The sequence below is a fragment of the Sciurus carolinensis genome, chromosome 6 (assembly GCF_902686445.1).
Source record: "Sciurus carolinensis chromosome 6, mSciCar1.2, whole genome shotgun sequence".
NCBI classification, from domain to species: domain Eukaryota; kingdom Metazoa; phylum Chordata; class Mammalia; order Rodentia; family Sciuridae; genus Sciurus; species Sciurus carolinensis.
The window spans coordinates 117,068,341-117,083,758 of NC_062218.1; positions in this window are offsets into that span (position 1 = coordinate 117,068,341).

The following is a 15,418-nucleotide window of genomic DNA, read 5'->3' on the forward strand; positions in this document are numbered from 1 at the left end:
AAATTTATATATACTTGTAACCAAATCTTGCATGTGTGTGTGTGTGTGTGTGTATGTTACCAGGGATTGAACCTAAGGAGGCTTAACCACTGAGCCACATCCCCAGCCCATTTTATTTTTTATTTTAAGATAGGATCTCACTAAATTGCTTAGGGCCTCACTAAGTTGCTGAGGTTGACTTTTGAACTTGTGATCCTCCTGTAAAAAGGCAAATCTTAAACAATAGTACTGGTTTGCTTGTGGTAGATTTGTAGGCATTATGATGGTATATGGGATACTTAAGCTAATGGTTTCCTAAATGATATGACAGTTGTTTTTGCCACCCACTATTCCTTTCCCTTCTTCTGGCAATCATATTCACATCATCCTAATTCTCAGTGTACTGGGCATTGACATGGAACCAAGAACTGACTGATCAGTTTTCATCCTCTGGTCATAGGGTAGAGTAAGACTTTTGCATGATTATCCTCAACATATCACCAACAGCATTACTCCCATCTTTTCCTGCCCAGACTCGTATATTGGCCACTGGTTAAAATATTTCATCTCTTTTGGAGACCTTATTTCAAAGTTGTCTTCTAGCATCATAAATACCATCTTCAGTGAGCTCTTTTATCCTTCTAGGAGGTCAGCTGCTTCCATGTAATGAACTACATGGTGAGATCTGTAAGGCATCAGTACATTTCTTTGCTTCTTTTTGCAAAATTTTTAGTGTTTTGAAGTTAAAAGCATTTTTTTCCAGGTGTTACTTTGCAATTGAGTCTCTCTGATATCTGGGATCAGTTTCTACTTATGAGTTTGGGAAATAATGTGGGTAGGATGGAATATAATACAAATTAGCATCACAGATAAGGTAATTCCATCAGCAAAAGTCATTATAAGTTTTTAAAGCAAAGAAAGAGCAGTCTCATCACATGGGTTGGAAGGGGGCTACATTTGCTGGCATGGGAAGGTCAGCAGGTTTAGCTTTGAGACAATCAAATCTTTCCAAACCCTCCCAAGGATCACTTCTCTAATTCTAAGAGTCTTATTCTTTCCCAAGCAATGAATTTTCATATAATAAACCTGGCAAGTCTGAATTCAACCTATGTTGTAATTCAATAAGCCACAGAATCAGGCTCTGTGATTGATTTTTGGCCACATTCAACCAGCAGCCACAAAAAAAGATTCTTTTAAGGCTAAATTTTTCTTAGTTTCCTAGCCACATTAAGCAGATAATTTAAAGTTGTGACTTACTAATTTGCTTTTAAAATATCTCCAGTGCAGTGTGTAGCATCCAGTTTATCCTTATTCATCATGTCACACTGCACCAAGGCCCTTGTCACTCAGTCTATATTTTCTATAGGCACTTCATTCTGAGTAAAGACAGGTAATAATTAAACTGTTTTTCCAACAGCTGTCAAACATTACTACTATCCCCATTATTTAATGGGAAATAGATCCTTACTTTTTTCACACCTAAGTAGGTCAAAGACTAAGCTACTACCACAAACAGTGTTATCAACCTGGATTCAGTTACGGAAAACAGAAAATACTTTATTTTAAGCAGAAAATAATTTAAATTAATAATTTAAATAGGTCCTTACAAAATCAATTGAGAATTGGAATGCAACCTGACTTCCAGAAATAATTGGTGAAAGATTCTGTAAAGTTGGTTTACCAAGAGAGCTGCTAACTCAGCCCACAGGTAAGTTGAGAGTCTAGAAATTGTGTCTGGAACTGTTGTTCCTATAACATGTACTTTAACAGCAATCCAGGGACCTGGAAGATGCTTCCAAGAGGCCCTGAACCATTCTATACCTCCTAGGATCTATTCTGCACCCCAGATTTACAAAGCTATTGAATGGACCCTGAGACCTCTTCTGAAGCTGAAATTGCAATTCTTTCACAGTTATGTTTGTCACCAAAATCAGCAGGAATTGAAGGAAAACTTCAATTGCAAATTTTGTGCATACCATTTGATTACAGAACCTAATTCTTGAATCCTAGCTTCAGGGGAGTCTGAGAGGCATAGATTTAACTTCTTCACCTCTGCAGTTTGGAAGGCAACAAACGGGACATCTCCTCCCAAAAGTTTCAAAGCAAAATCCTAACAAGCTTGAAATAAATAACCTCACTTCTTTCTTGGATTCATCATAAATATAATTTTGGATGTGTCATATTTAAAAATGTTATTAGGCTAAATTTTGAGTATAAAATCAGCTTAAGTTGATTTTAGCTATTATAGGTGCAGCAGAAACATATTATCTCCTTCAGTAGGTTGTTTTCTGTGTTTGCCTCTTTAAAAATGTACTTATCTTTTTTATTTATGTTGAATGACAAAGATAGAAAATTATATCCTGATTAGGTATCGTGATTTATCAAAATAATGAATATTAAAGTGTCTTAGTACATTAGTGTCTTAGTACATGCAAGGGCGAAACAGAGCAGTTGAGAGTGCTGACATACTTGCAAGTTCCTCTACAGTCACTGGCCAATCTGCAAATGGATCAACATACACTACCTGCAAATGTCAGAAGAGATCTGCAACCACATTTGATGGTTAGTGATGGTCTAATCAAAGAGGAAGAAAAAAATGTACTTTTAAATTATTTACATTGATAGTTTGAATTTAAAAAGCAAAAATGAATTAAACACACATGTATTCAATGGATTGAAATAAAACAGGAGGAAAAACTAAAGCTATTCAATTACTTTTGGAAGCTAGTAAATATGCAGTAGTTAAACTTACTTAAACGATTTCTTCTTTAAGTTTTCTCCGCATTAGGTCATGTCCTAACTAAATTTTGGAGATGAACCAACCCATTCATTAATGTATTATTTTAAAAAATAACTTTTGGACTTAGAATATCCTATTTGCAATTTTTTGCATGTATCTACATTCTACAAATTGTATTCTACAATGTGTTTTTCTACATATTTGTTCCGCACATTCCTACCTTGGATACAAGGACATTCAACTTCAACTCAAATTCATTGAGAGAGGAATGCTGACGTTCAAATCTGGGCATGGTGACTCAGAACTGCGCCTGCTGTGTTGCTTGTTTGAACCATGATCCTGTAGCCCTCTGGTCCCTAAATCTGCCTAGTTTTCACAGCTTTGTGGTTGTTTCCAGCATATGTGGGTTCTTAAATAACTTACACTCCCCCTTAACATGACTTGAGTGTGGTCTTCATATTTGTATATTCAAAAGAATGTAATTTAATAAATGATTTACTACTATGGTATAAAACAACAAAAGCAATAAGAGTAGGCAAAAAAGAGAAAAGCATTTGGTTAGGAGAAAAGGAAAACAGACATCAAAGGTTAATGAATTTCAATGCTTAGTTTGAACAAAACACCCTGTGGTTTTCTTGGATCTGCTGAGTGAATGTATTGATAAACCTCTTCTTCTAGCATATGGGCATGAACTGTCCCACCAACTTTCCAACAGACTGGTGTCTCCACCCAGATACTCATTCCACAGTTATAGTTATTGAGTCAAATGCCTTGGCCATTCTTAGAAAATTCCACAAGTAACAATTACTGTACTTGGCTGAAGGCCTGGCAATACTCAGCTAGGACTTTATTTTTTATTGATTTAGAAAATAAATTTCTAAGATACTTTCAGATTTATATGTACTTAGGAAGGTGTATTTTCAAAACACAAAGATAAAGAAAGAGCTAAAAGAAGCAATTTAAGCTAGCATAACCATATTCCAAATCAATATAATACATAACTATAATCTAAATAGAACTGAATCCTTGCCCCCAAATGGCCTATTTTCAAATAGTAAATAAAAGCATTTGGAATTTTTACTAAGTTTCTTGGAGGGAAAGAAGCCTGAAAACAAAACAGTGTATTGTTAATATAAGCCATATGACTTAATGTTCTTTTTTTTTTTTTGCATAGTTTTCTTATTTCTCATCTCTTTATAATACTCAACTTTGTCATTTAAAATGTTCCTTTCACTGCTACCCTTTCTCTCACATTTTCTTGCTTCCAGAGATATTCTTTTGCTAAGACCAGACCTGTACCAATAGCTATAGCTGTCTGTCATGACTTTCCCTGCTGTGTGCAACCTTCTGCCAAAATTACTCTCTTAGGCTTTGACTGTTTTTCTCATAAATTATCTCATTATCTAAATTCTGCATAGAAAATGAGATCCAGCCAGTAAAGACTCTTCTTTTTGGGAAGAACAAATAAAGAGGTGAGAGAATCTATGGATGTCCACAGACTAACATTATTTTCCTCCATTACCCTTTCCCACTTTTTGGAGAGGAGAATGCCATGTTTATCTGACTCACCCTACTGTTCTTCACATTCTAACTTTTCTTCTTTTTCAACTGGGTTAGGCACGGTTCCCATCAGGTACTTGGGAAGTGCATTATGCCTGCATCTAATTTTTTTTCCGGAAAATCAGGAAGGCACTACTGTTGGCATTAGATTTTTAATCCCTACCTGCCCAGAGACTTTATTTCCATAACAAGGATGGAGGTAGAATTCTTTCTACTAAATAGGCAATTGACCACGGGGAGCTTGTGCACAAACACAGCCTGAGGCAGGCTAGGACATGCCAAGCCACTAAAGTTTTGGGGAATCTGATGTGGCCCAGAAATGTTTTCTTTCAATCTTGGGTACCATAAAATGTAGGGAATAAGCAGCTAAAAACATCAAATCACACCAGAGATAAATCTGGGGACAGGGTTCCTAATGTACGTCGCTGGCAGGACAAGGGGCTCCTCAAGGGAAGAAATCTCATGTCAGAGTCTCCCCCTCCAAGAGCCTGAGCTGGCTTTGCCTCACCACTTATTACCCTAGTTTGTTCCAGATCTGTTCATGTGTAGTCCACCTCAGCCATGGTTAGCCAAAAATTCAGGAAGCACTATGATGAAGTGGGAGTCTGCTTTTAAAAAAAAAAAAAAGTATTTTCAAGTCTGAGACTTTAATAACTCCTTACGCTCAATCCTTCCCTCAGGAACTTGATCCATGCAATTCTGAGCCTGAATCACTGAATCATACTCTGTTGCCCCCTAGAGGATGACTCATTTAGTTCTCTGTAGGATACAAAACCAGAGCTTTTACCAACTCACAGGAACTTGACATATGAATTCCAGCAACTCTCTATCTTGCCATACTCTCATCCTAGAAAATTGAGGAAGTCCACTATGGAAGGAAAGTATTTTGTGGCTTTGATTCCACTAGACCTAGAGGGAACATTTTTTCTGTCTGCAAGGAGGTCTACTAAAGCAGTTTTATGTCATTCACTAACCACACCTAAAATTCCACTTCTTGGGTTCCTGGTCAGGCACCTCCCATGAATTTCTCAAATTCCTAGTAGCAAGTAGTTTGAATCAATAAATACAAAAACGGTTTGATTTCAAATCTCCCAGTGAAAACAATGTTCTGAGGGCATGGAGTTTTGGGAAGGGGAATAGATACATTAAACTTATAAGAACATGTCTATTATGGGTTTCTTTCCTCCCAGGAAAGAAATTGAGAAAGTTTTCAGAATATTGGAAATTTTGCGAATAGATAAAAAACCAAGCTCATAACAACCCTGCTGAATTTTTTTTATATTTCTTTAATAGATAGACACACACATGCTACACAAATGTAGGCCTACATAGAGCACCCTGTCTTCAAATTGAGGTTTGCTTCAGTGTATCTCCACAACATTTCACTGACCTTTGACATCATTCCAAAAACCATTACAGCTTGTAAATGGGACAATTTCCTTTTTAAAAACTATTCTGATAATAATCTGGTAGGCATGGGATAAATATTTAGTTCTAGAGATTATTATACTTCTGGTTCAAAAATCTCAAAGTGTAGTCCCTAACATGTAGACACAAATGTAACTTGAGCTCTACACCAAACCTGCAGTATGTCAACTTAATAAACAATAGTTGATTGTCTTAAGAGTAATTTAATAATTAAAAACTACTGTCTCCAAGAAAAATGTCAAACTAGAGAGCATATATACTTAAGACATAACCAGTCTTCTTTAAAAATCTCTTTAGGCACAACACTTAATATCAATTTCTAGCCAATGTGAAATAAACATTACGTACTTAGTACATTCCTTTATTCTCTCATAAAATATTGTGGCCTAACCTCTAAGATATAAGGTTGGGGTACCATAATGAAAAAAGATGTTTATATATAGTGTAATATATGGTAATAGTATTTTATTTAATGGTCCTGAAGTATCATTAGGATATATTGTTTACTTCCCTAATCAACTTGATAATATCCATTACCAATAAGGAAATGAGTGTATCAATTTTGCTTTTACGAATCGCTTGTTTATATAATTAATTTGTGATCAATAAAATGGCAGCTTTCTGTTTTTCAAGTCTTTGTTCCTACAGCTAGTTGTTGGAGGAATTTTTCTCTTTTTTGAAAGCTTTCCTGGGTATACCTAAGAAAAAAATGTTTATTTGTGTGCATAAGTGTCAACATAAATAGAGTCTGCTATAGTAATTTGTGGATTTCCTCTGTGGTTTGTTCAAAAGGTCGTTAAATGATCACTTAGCACTTCACATATGAAAATATCACCATTTGGCTTGCAGCTGGTGCTGCGCTTGGCTGGGCTCTGTAATCTCCCAGAACAAGTCACAGAATTTTTAAGAGCCCTATCTTAATGCTCATGCATTGAGTTCTGCCTCACAAACATTGAAATGTAGTGTTAGATCATCACAAGTGTTTCATCACAGATCACTACACAGTCATTGTCCATATACCTACACACCATTCTTTTTTAAAATTTTTGTTCTTTTTAGTTATACATGAGAGTAGAAAGTATTTTGACATATTCTATATACCTGGAGTACAACTTCCCATTCTTGTACCACACATCATTCTTAATACAGTTTGCCCAATAACCAGAATCCTAGGAAGATGTGAAAAACAAGTTAATGAACTACTGAATTTACAAGTGAAATTTAAATGGTGTACCCTTAAATCTGTTTACTATAGAACTTTGTTTACAATTAAGTTACCTTAACCCCTTTAAAATTAAGGAACAGGTAGATTTTTGGTACAAGTAAATATGAAGTCCTGACTACAGTCAGATTGGTGTGGTCAAGCACTGGGCAAGATTCCCCATTCACTTTGGCCAAGACCCTGTCATTTTAATAAGATTTAGGTTTCAATTGCTTTACCTCAAGACCTCTTTGGAGTAGAAACCCACTCTGCTATTCTGGTTAAATTATTCCCATTTCTCTCCCAAGTGATTTAGTACTTAAATTCCCATGCTGAGACAGTTGAAGCAACTTTTCATTTGGCACTCGTATCCCAAGAGTGTAATACGGGTTTGTTGAAACCATGCTGAGCTGGGTCAAAGATTTTTATGATTAGTACTTATTAACGTGTATTAAGAACAGATATCATACTTGACCCATACACAATTCATAAAGGAAGTCATAATTCCTACAGATGGAAATAAACAACTTGGATGAATATACTATTGATGAAGTTTATATCCTTATGGAAAGTATTGAATATATAATTCCAGATGAATTGAGCTTTCTGAAGCAGTGCAGTATGTTATATACATATTGAAAGAGAAAGAGCTGGCCTTGTCTTAGGGTTAAGGGAAAGTCTCCAGGAAGAAATGACATTTAAACTGCAACTTGAAGAATCAAAGTTGGCTGGCAAAAGAGTAGAGGAAACAGTGGTTTATGCAAAGGAAATGGCAAAATAACGGCCCTGATGGGGGAGATGACATGACAGTTTGATCTGGAAACTGTAATGAGTTATGGCAGTGCAAAGGAGCTGAGATTCTGTGGAGGTAGGGTGGCAGTGTATTGAATTTGCAAAAGTAGGCAAGAGCAGGACTTGTTAGACTAGACTATAGTATGGATTTTTAAATTTGATTCTAAGGACAGTGGAATTCTCCTAAATTGTCATGGTGACATGAAAAGTATGGTCAAATTTGTGTTTGCAAAAAGATCACCTTGGCTATAGCGTGGAATATCTGAGTGGTGGACATAAGTGAATCTAGAGAGACTGGTTAAGAGGCTATGGCCTAAGAGGGAGGTGGTTGGTGACTTGAGAAGTGTTTTGAGTTGAAGATGAGAAAGAATAGAAATATAAAGGAGATATAATGGGCCATATTTAGAGATTCATTAGAGGTTGGAATAAAGTACCAAGTGACCTAAAGGATAATTCTGTAACAGTCATCTGGGGTAATGGCTATTAAGAGAACAATAAAGGAAAATTTTTGATGCAGAAAAAGGATCAGTTGGGACATTTTATATGATATAGTAAGAGCTTTGGAATACACACTCACACACACACACACACACACACACATATATATATAATTTATTTAAAAATTATAAATATGTCATTTATATTATAAATATAAAATATCACTTATTTAAAATTATTTCTCTTTTATCTATGAATAGTAAAAAATACTTTCATCTCTTAAAACACTGTTTCTGCCTCCTCCTATGAACCTCAGTTTTGATTCTATACAGGATAAAATTATTTAAAAATTAAATTAAAAATTTTATACTTTCTTCTTACCTTTTGAATTTTTTTAAAATATATTTTTTAGTTTTCAATGAACTTTTATTTTACTTATTAATATGTGGTGCTGAGAATCGAAACCAGTGCCTCACACATGCTAGGCAAGTGCTCTACCACTGAGCTACAGCCCCACCTTTTGAATTTTTTTATGAGTCTATGGTTTATGGAGAAGTATTAATCCTTTATATTAAACAGCAAATAAATATTTTGGGATGGGAGATATCTAGTTATTTTTAATAATGTTATATGAGGGAAATTATTCATGTTCTATTCAATAATTTTTTTGTGACCAAAGTAATTTTCCCAAATAAATTGATCTATTCACAGATACACTAAAATATGTTTTTATATATTTCTAAGACAAACATATAGCTGAATGCAGTTGTATGTTGGGTCTGGATGATAATAGCAAAATAACTCTTCAGATAATACACAGGATTGGGAATAATAGTATATGTATTATTTTAAGGCCCTAAATTTGGGGATGGTTTACTATATAGCAAAAGTTAACTGGCATGGCATTTTTTTAACCAACTTTCTAAAAATTATAGCATCATTTCTTTCATTTCCTGATCTTTTTCTTCTCTTATTTATACCCACTAGTTCTCTTTTGCAGTCTTTTATTATTCCCTTCCTTAAATCTTAAAAAGAAAAGTTATCAAGTCAGTATGTAATATAAATTGCATTCCCATAACCTAGCTACACAGAAAATTTTAACATTCTCATTTATGACAACTTTTAAACACATAAAATGCTTAGGAATAATTTCAACAAGATATGCAAGTTTTCTATACTGAACACTAGAAAACATGGCTGAGAGAAGTTAAAGAAGATCTGTATAAGTGGAGTGATATACTATGTTCATGGATGGGAAACATCTTGTTAAAATGTAAAAATTCCAAATTGATCTATAGATTTCATTAAGCTTCAGTTAGAATTCCAGCATATTTTTTTAAAAATAGAAATTGATAGCCTATTTCTAAAAGGTATGTGGGAATATAAAGAACCTAAAACAGTAAGAATATTTTGGGAAAATATACAAAGTTGAAGAACTGGCACTACTTAATTTCAAGATTTATTGTAGAGCAACAATAATCAAGACCATGTTGGCATTGGTATAAGAAAAGATAAATATATCAGTAAAACAGAATAGAAAGTCTGGAAATGAACTTGTACCTATAAGGTAAATTGATTTTTGACAAAGGTGCAAATGGGCACTATTTTAGTCAGCTTTTTCACTGCTGGGCCTAAAAGACTTGACCAGAACAATTTTAGATGAGGAAAAATATATTTGGGTGCTCACAGTTTTAGAGATCTCAGTCCACAGACAGCAGGCTTCATTCCTTGGGACTTGAGATGAGGCAAAATATCATGTTGGAAGTGTGTGGTGAAGGAAAGTAGCCCACATGATGATCAGACAGCAGAGTCAGATACTCCACTTGCCAGATACAAATATATATCCCAAAGGCATGCCCCCAATGACCCACCTCTTCCAGCCATACTCTACTCATCTGCAGTTTCCACTTGGTTAATCCCATTGTAGGATTAATTCATTGATTGGGTTATGCTCCCAATCATTTCTTCTCTAAACCCTCTCTAATCCTTCTTGCATTGTCTCCTACATGAACTTTTGGGGGACATCTCACATCCAAACTGTAACAGGCACCTTAGAGAAAGAATAATGTTTTTAAAAAATAATTCTAGATTAACTGGATACTCATGCAGGAAAATAGAAACCACAATTCCTATCTCTTGTCATACACAAAAGTATTTTGAAAAGAGCCGCATGCCTAAACATAGAGCTAAAAATTAGAAAGCTCCTAGAAGAAAACATGGAAGACAATCTTTGTGACATTGAGCTAGAGTAAAATTTCATAGGATACAAAAATGCCCTATCTATAAAAGAAACTATAATGATAAACTGGATTTTCTCAAAATTATAAACTTCTGTTCTTTAAAACTATCATTATGAAAATGAAATTGCAAGCCCACAAACTTGGCAATAATATTTATAATGTATAAGACTCATATAAGTCTTTTATTCAAGGATGTATAAAATGTGCTAAAAACACACAAAAAAATTGGCCAAAAATTTGAATGGATAATTTAAAGATATGTAGCACACAAAAAATAGCATATGAAAAAAAGCTCAAAGTTCCTAATCATTAAGGAAATACAAATTAAAGTGACAATGAGATATCACTTTGGATACATTGGATAAAATTTTAAAGACAGAAATACCAAGATTGACAAGGAGTGCAAATTAACTCCATGTGGTGGTGTGAATGTAAAATAAGACGATTTATAAAAAGAGTTGAAAGTTTCTTATATAATTAAATGTCTATCTGAAGATGTAGCAATTCTACCACTAAGTGTCTACCAATAAGAAATGAAAACATACATATATGTAGATAATAATTTGTAGATGAAAGCTCATAGCAGCATTTTCCATAATAGTGCCAATCCAGGAAAAACAACAATAAAAATGACCAAATTAATTGTGTTATGTTCAAGAAAAACAAATGAACCACTGATTGAACAATATAGGGATGAGTCTGACAGGCATTGTCCTGAGCAAAAGAACAGACAAACAAGGGAATAAGCTGTATAATTTCCACATATCTTAAGTTCAAGAATAGATAACAATGAATCAAGTAAAAACAGAACTGTGGTTACCTGGGGTAGGGATGAAATGAGTTCAAGGGACTTTGTAAAATTATGTAGACTAATTCCAATTAGTCTACATCTTGACTGTGGTGCTGGTTACAATGAAATATATTTGTTAGAATTCATTAAACTGTACACTGGAAAGTTGTGATTGTTATTTCATATAAATTACATCTCAATAATGTTGATTTGTTTATTTTTTATTTTTTAGTTGTAGATGGACACAATATATTCATTTGTATATTTATTTATTTATTTATTTATTTATTCATTTAATGTGGTGCTGAGGATCAAACGCAGTGCCTCCAAGAGGAAGCGCTTTTCTCTATAATTGTCTATATACAAATAAATCTTGTCTACTTTCAAATTCTAATGTTTAAGTACCAAGCACCGACAGTAACAACGTTTACCATCTATTCAGTGCCTAAGATAAGATAGATTTCTGCTATACACTTATAGACATTTCATCCTCATAACAACCCTGCAAGATAGGTCTTAATATCTTTTCTTTGAATGGAGAAAACCAATTCTCAAAATATTTATTTGTCCAAGAACTCACTGTTATAAATAGTAGAGAGAACAATAATACAAGGACTGTCTCCATCATCCTGTTTTTCTCTATCACTGTCCCAGCTAACCTGTAGGTCACATTTATCCCAAAACCATTGGCCCATAGGCACTAGGTTAATAGCCATTGTTACTCATTTAACTGGCCCAGCCACTGTCTTACTGACATGTAACTTTTAGTGAGTCACTCAGTTCATTTCTACCAACAATTTTTTAAAAAAAAGAAAGAAAATAAAAACAATTACCTATGTTCTTTCTACTTCAAATGGCAAGAGTTTAATCTGGCAGTTTGTAACAACACAGACCTTAGTTCAAGATCCAGCTCTGGCAATTTTTTTGTGGTGGGAGTACTAGGGATTGAACACAAGACTTTGGGCATAATAGATAAGTGCTCTACTACTTAGGTACAAACCAGTCCTTTTTATCTTATTTTGAGACAGGCTCTTCCTAAGTTACACAGCCTGCCCTTGAACTTCCGATTCTCCTGCCTCAACCTCTCAAGCAGCTGAGATTATAGAGAGGTATCACCACACCCAGATTTCTGTCAACTTTTAACTTAGTATTTTGCTTAACAATTCTAAGCTTCATAAAATGAAAGTATTAAAAACCACTTCACAGAGTTGTCATGAGGATAAAATGAGGTAATGCATTCAAGTACTTTGCATAGTGCCAGGAGCACAGTAAATGACAAGAAATAAAAATGATTGCTATTAATGGAAGGACAGCTTTGTTCTACAAGTAAGCATGATTAAATTTCTTATTTTTCTTTTTATTGCTTATTTTCTTATTATTTCCTTTCTCTACCAGAGATCCATCTAGCAAGTTTGAAAAAGCCCTGTGCATTCAACTCAATATTCAGGCATCAGCAATCCCTTAGTTACAGATCATTCTAAGGCTGCATGAAGTCATTTAAGTTTTAAATTAATATTCATTTAATATTTTCATTTAATCAATGTGTTTAATACTTTCCAATATGTCATGTGTAATAGGCTTTGCATTGATTATTTGCAAAAAGGTATAGAAACCGTTGAGAATAAAGTATATGTCCCTGACAGACGGGCCTATCTTTTTACCACAAATAGCCTAGAATAGTGATCCAACTGTCCAGTGCCATTATGTGACTTATAGAAAACAGAGTTGACACAGATTTTAAGAAACAGTGCTTTAGTTCATCTGCTTCTCTGTACCTTCTGAAAGAGATGACTATGACCTATGAAATAATTGGAATGCAAGCAAATACATAGATGCCAGAGAAACCCATGTTTGCTACAGTCTAGTTACAATACTAGTTATATCCAACAAGGCCTCCTTTAAAAGTCTCTCATAGGGCTGGTGTGTGGCTCATTGGTAGAGCACATGTTTAGCATGCACAAGATCCTGCTTCAATCCCCAGAATGAAAGGAAGAAGGAAAGTAGAAAGGCAGGCAGGCAGGCAGGCAGAGAAAGCAAGAAAAGAAAAAAGACTCATATCTTTAAGAGCCATTATATAAAAATCTTTTATTCTTTACCTTAGGTGCTATGTAATCAAGAAGGAAGATGGCAAAATGAGTAGCATTGTAATCATAACAGATTACACACACAATTAAGCACAATTAGGAAACAGGTTCAGATGTTCTGAGAGTTATCATTTTATAGGAGAAAGTGAGAGAAATATTGAACTCCACTTAATTCCCCACTTAATTCCACTTAAGCTGTTAGTCTTTTGTCATCTTGTTCCTCCTGGGCCTGGAGAAAAGGTAATATACATCAGATGACATTCAAGAAGAGGGATGACTCTCTAGTGGTGAGACTGCAATCCCTGCATGTGACCAGCAGGTGAAGGAGATGCCCAAGATAAGCATACCTGCTCTCTTAACATATCTCCCACCAGCTCAGAGGATCATGCCTTGCTTATATTAAATTAAATAACTTTTACAGCACTGGGTCAGTGAAATTGAATGCATGAAGAGCTGAAGAGCAGCAAATAAGCTAAGATGTGGACTTGGTATTTGTTTTAGTCAGCTTAGCATTGCAAAAGTCCTGATATGAAAAACTTAGAAAAGGAAAAGTTTATTTTGGCTCATGTTTTCAAAGGTTCAATACTTGGTTGACAGATTCCATAGCTCTGGACCTGAGGTCAGGCAGAACATCATGATGGAAGGGAACAGAAAGAAGCACCTCAGGTCATGGCAACCAGGAAGCAGAGACAGAGCTCTGCTCACCAGAGACAAAATATAAATCCCAAAGGTGTACTCTTAGTGATCTACTTCCTCTATCACACCCTATCTACCTACCACCTGATTAACTAATATCAGTGGATTAATCTACTAATTAGGTTATAGCTCTCATAATCTAATCATTTCACCTCTGAGCATTCTCAGATTGTCTCACACATGAGTTTTTGGTGGACACCCCATATTTAAACCATAATAGCTGTACACATTCTCTTATTGATTAGTAACTGAAATGATTCTAGTATGCCACACAGCATGAAGAAGAGCAGCCCTTTAATCACTGGACTTTCCATCAGGCCCAATAAAATTACTTGGGCTTCATGTATAGGCAGTTTTGCCAACAGGCTGGCCCCTTATTTTTATATTTTGGTTATATTTTTTATATTTTGGTTATATTTTTATATAACCAAATTACTCTGATATACTGCATTTCAAAGACCCATTCTCTTGTTTAGTATCATGTCTTCTCATTTTTCCATTTTGTTGAAGTGATTAACATTCTTTATTTCATCACATATGAATATGCATTAAAGACATCAGAATGAAATACTTTTTCATTCTTCGGAGTCAAATTCCATTTTTCTATTCCTTGGGTGGCTCAGGAGAATTGGGTAATCCAAGCAGATATATTTAAAATTCATTATTTCTGAAATTCTTCTACCCACTTTGTTTACAGATATTCTTTTTCAGTTGAGGCTTGACACACATAGACAAGTGTGTACCAACTGTATACTTTTTATATTTGAGTGAATAACTGGAAGTGGTATGTGGCAGAAGGCAAGGATGAGGAGGAGGAAGGAATACAAACATGCCACTGACTTTGAATATTGCTTCTCTTCCATTCCACTCAAGTGAAAAACAATGGCTGGTTCTTTATTCCTGTTCCTCTCCTGAAGTATTTTAAGAGTGTGCACAATGTCTTTATAAATTCTCAACCAATTCCCATGTATAAGATGCTTTACCTGCCTCTTTCTCAATCGTTTTTACCTTAAACATCTCTAACTTTCCACTTCCTTTATTTTATTCATTGTGGTGTTTTAAACTACATGGTGCCACCAAAGCACATACGATTTTTCTTCTTTACTGAGAAACCAGATTTGTATGAGCTTTCTGAGGCCCAAACAAAAGGAGTTATGCTTGAACCCTAGTCTTTTGACTACGGCATTACTATTCTGGCTTTGATAATTTAGAGGCCCTGCTTTACAGTTTGGGCTTTCTGCCTAATTCTACTTTTTATATATATATGAACTATTCCACAAATATAAATTCATGTTGCAAATTCTGGGAACACAACATTCTGATGACTTTTATTTCTTGGTTAGTAGGTCAGATGTTGCAGTTAAGCATTCATATTGATGAACTAGAACCTCAAAAAAGGGAATCAGAATCATTCCATCTCTCTTTTGTTGGTACACACTGCAAAATTGTCCACAAAATGAATATACTACA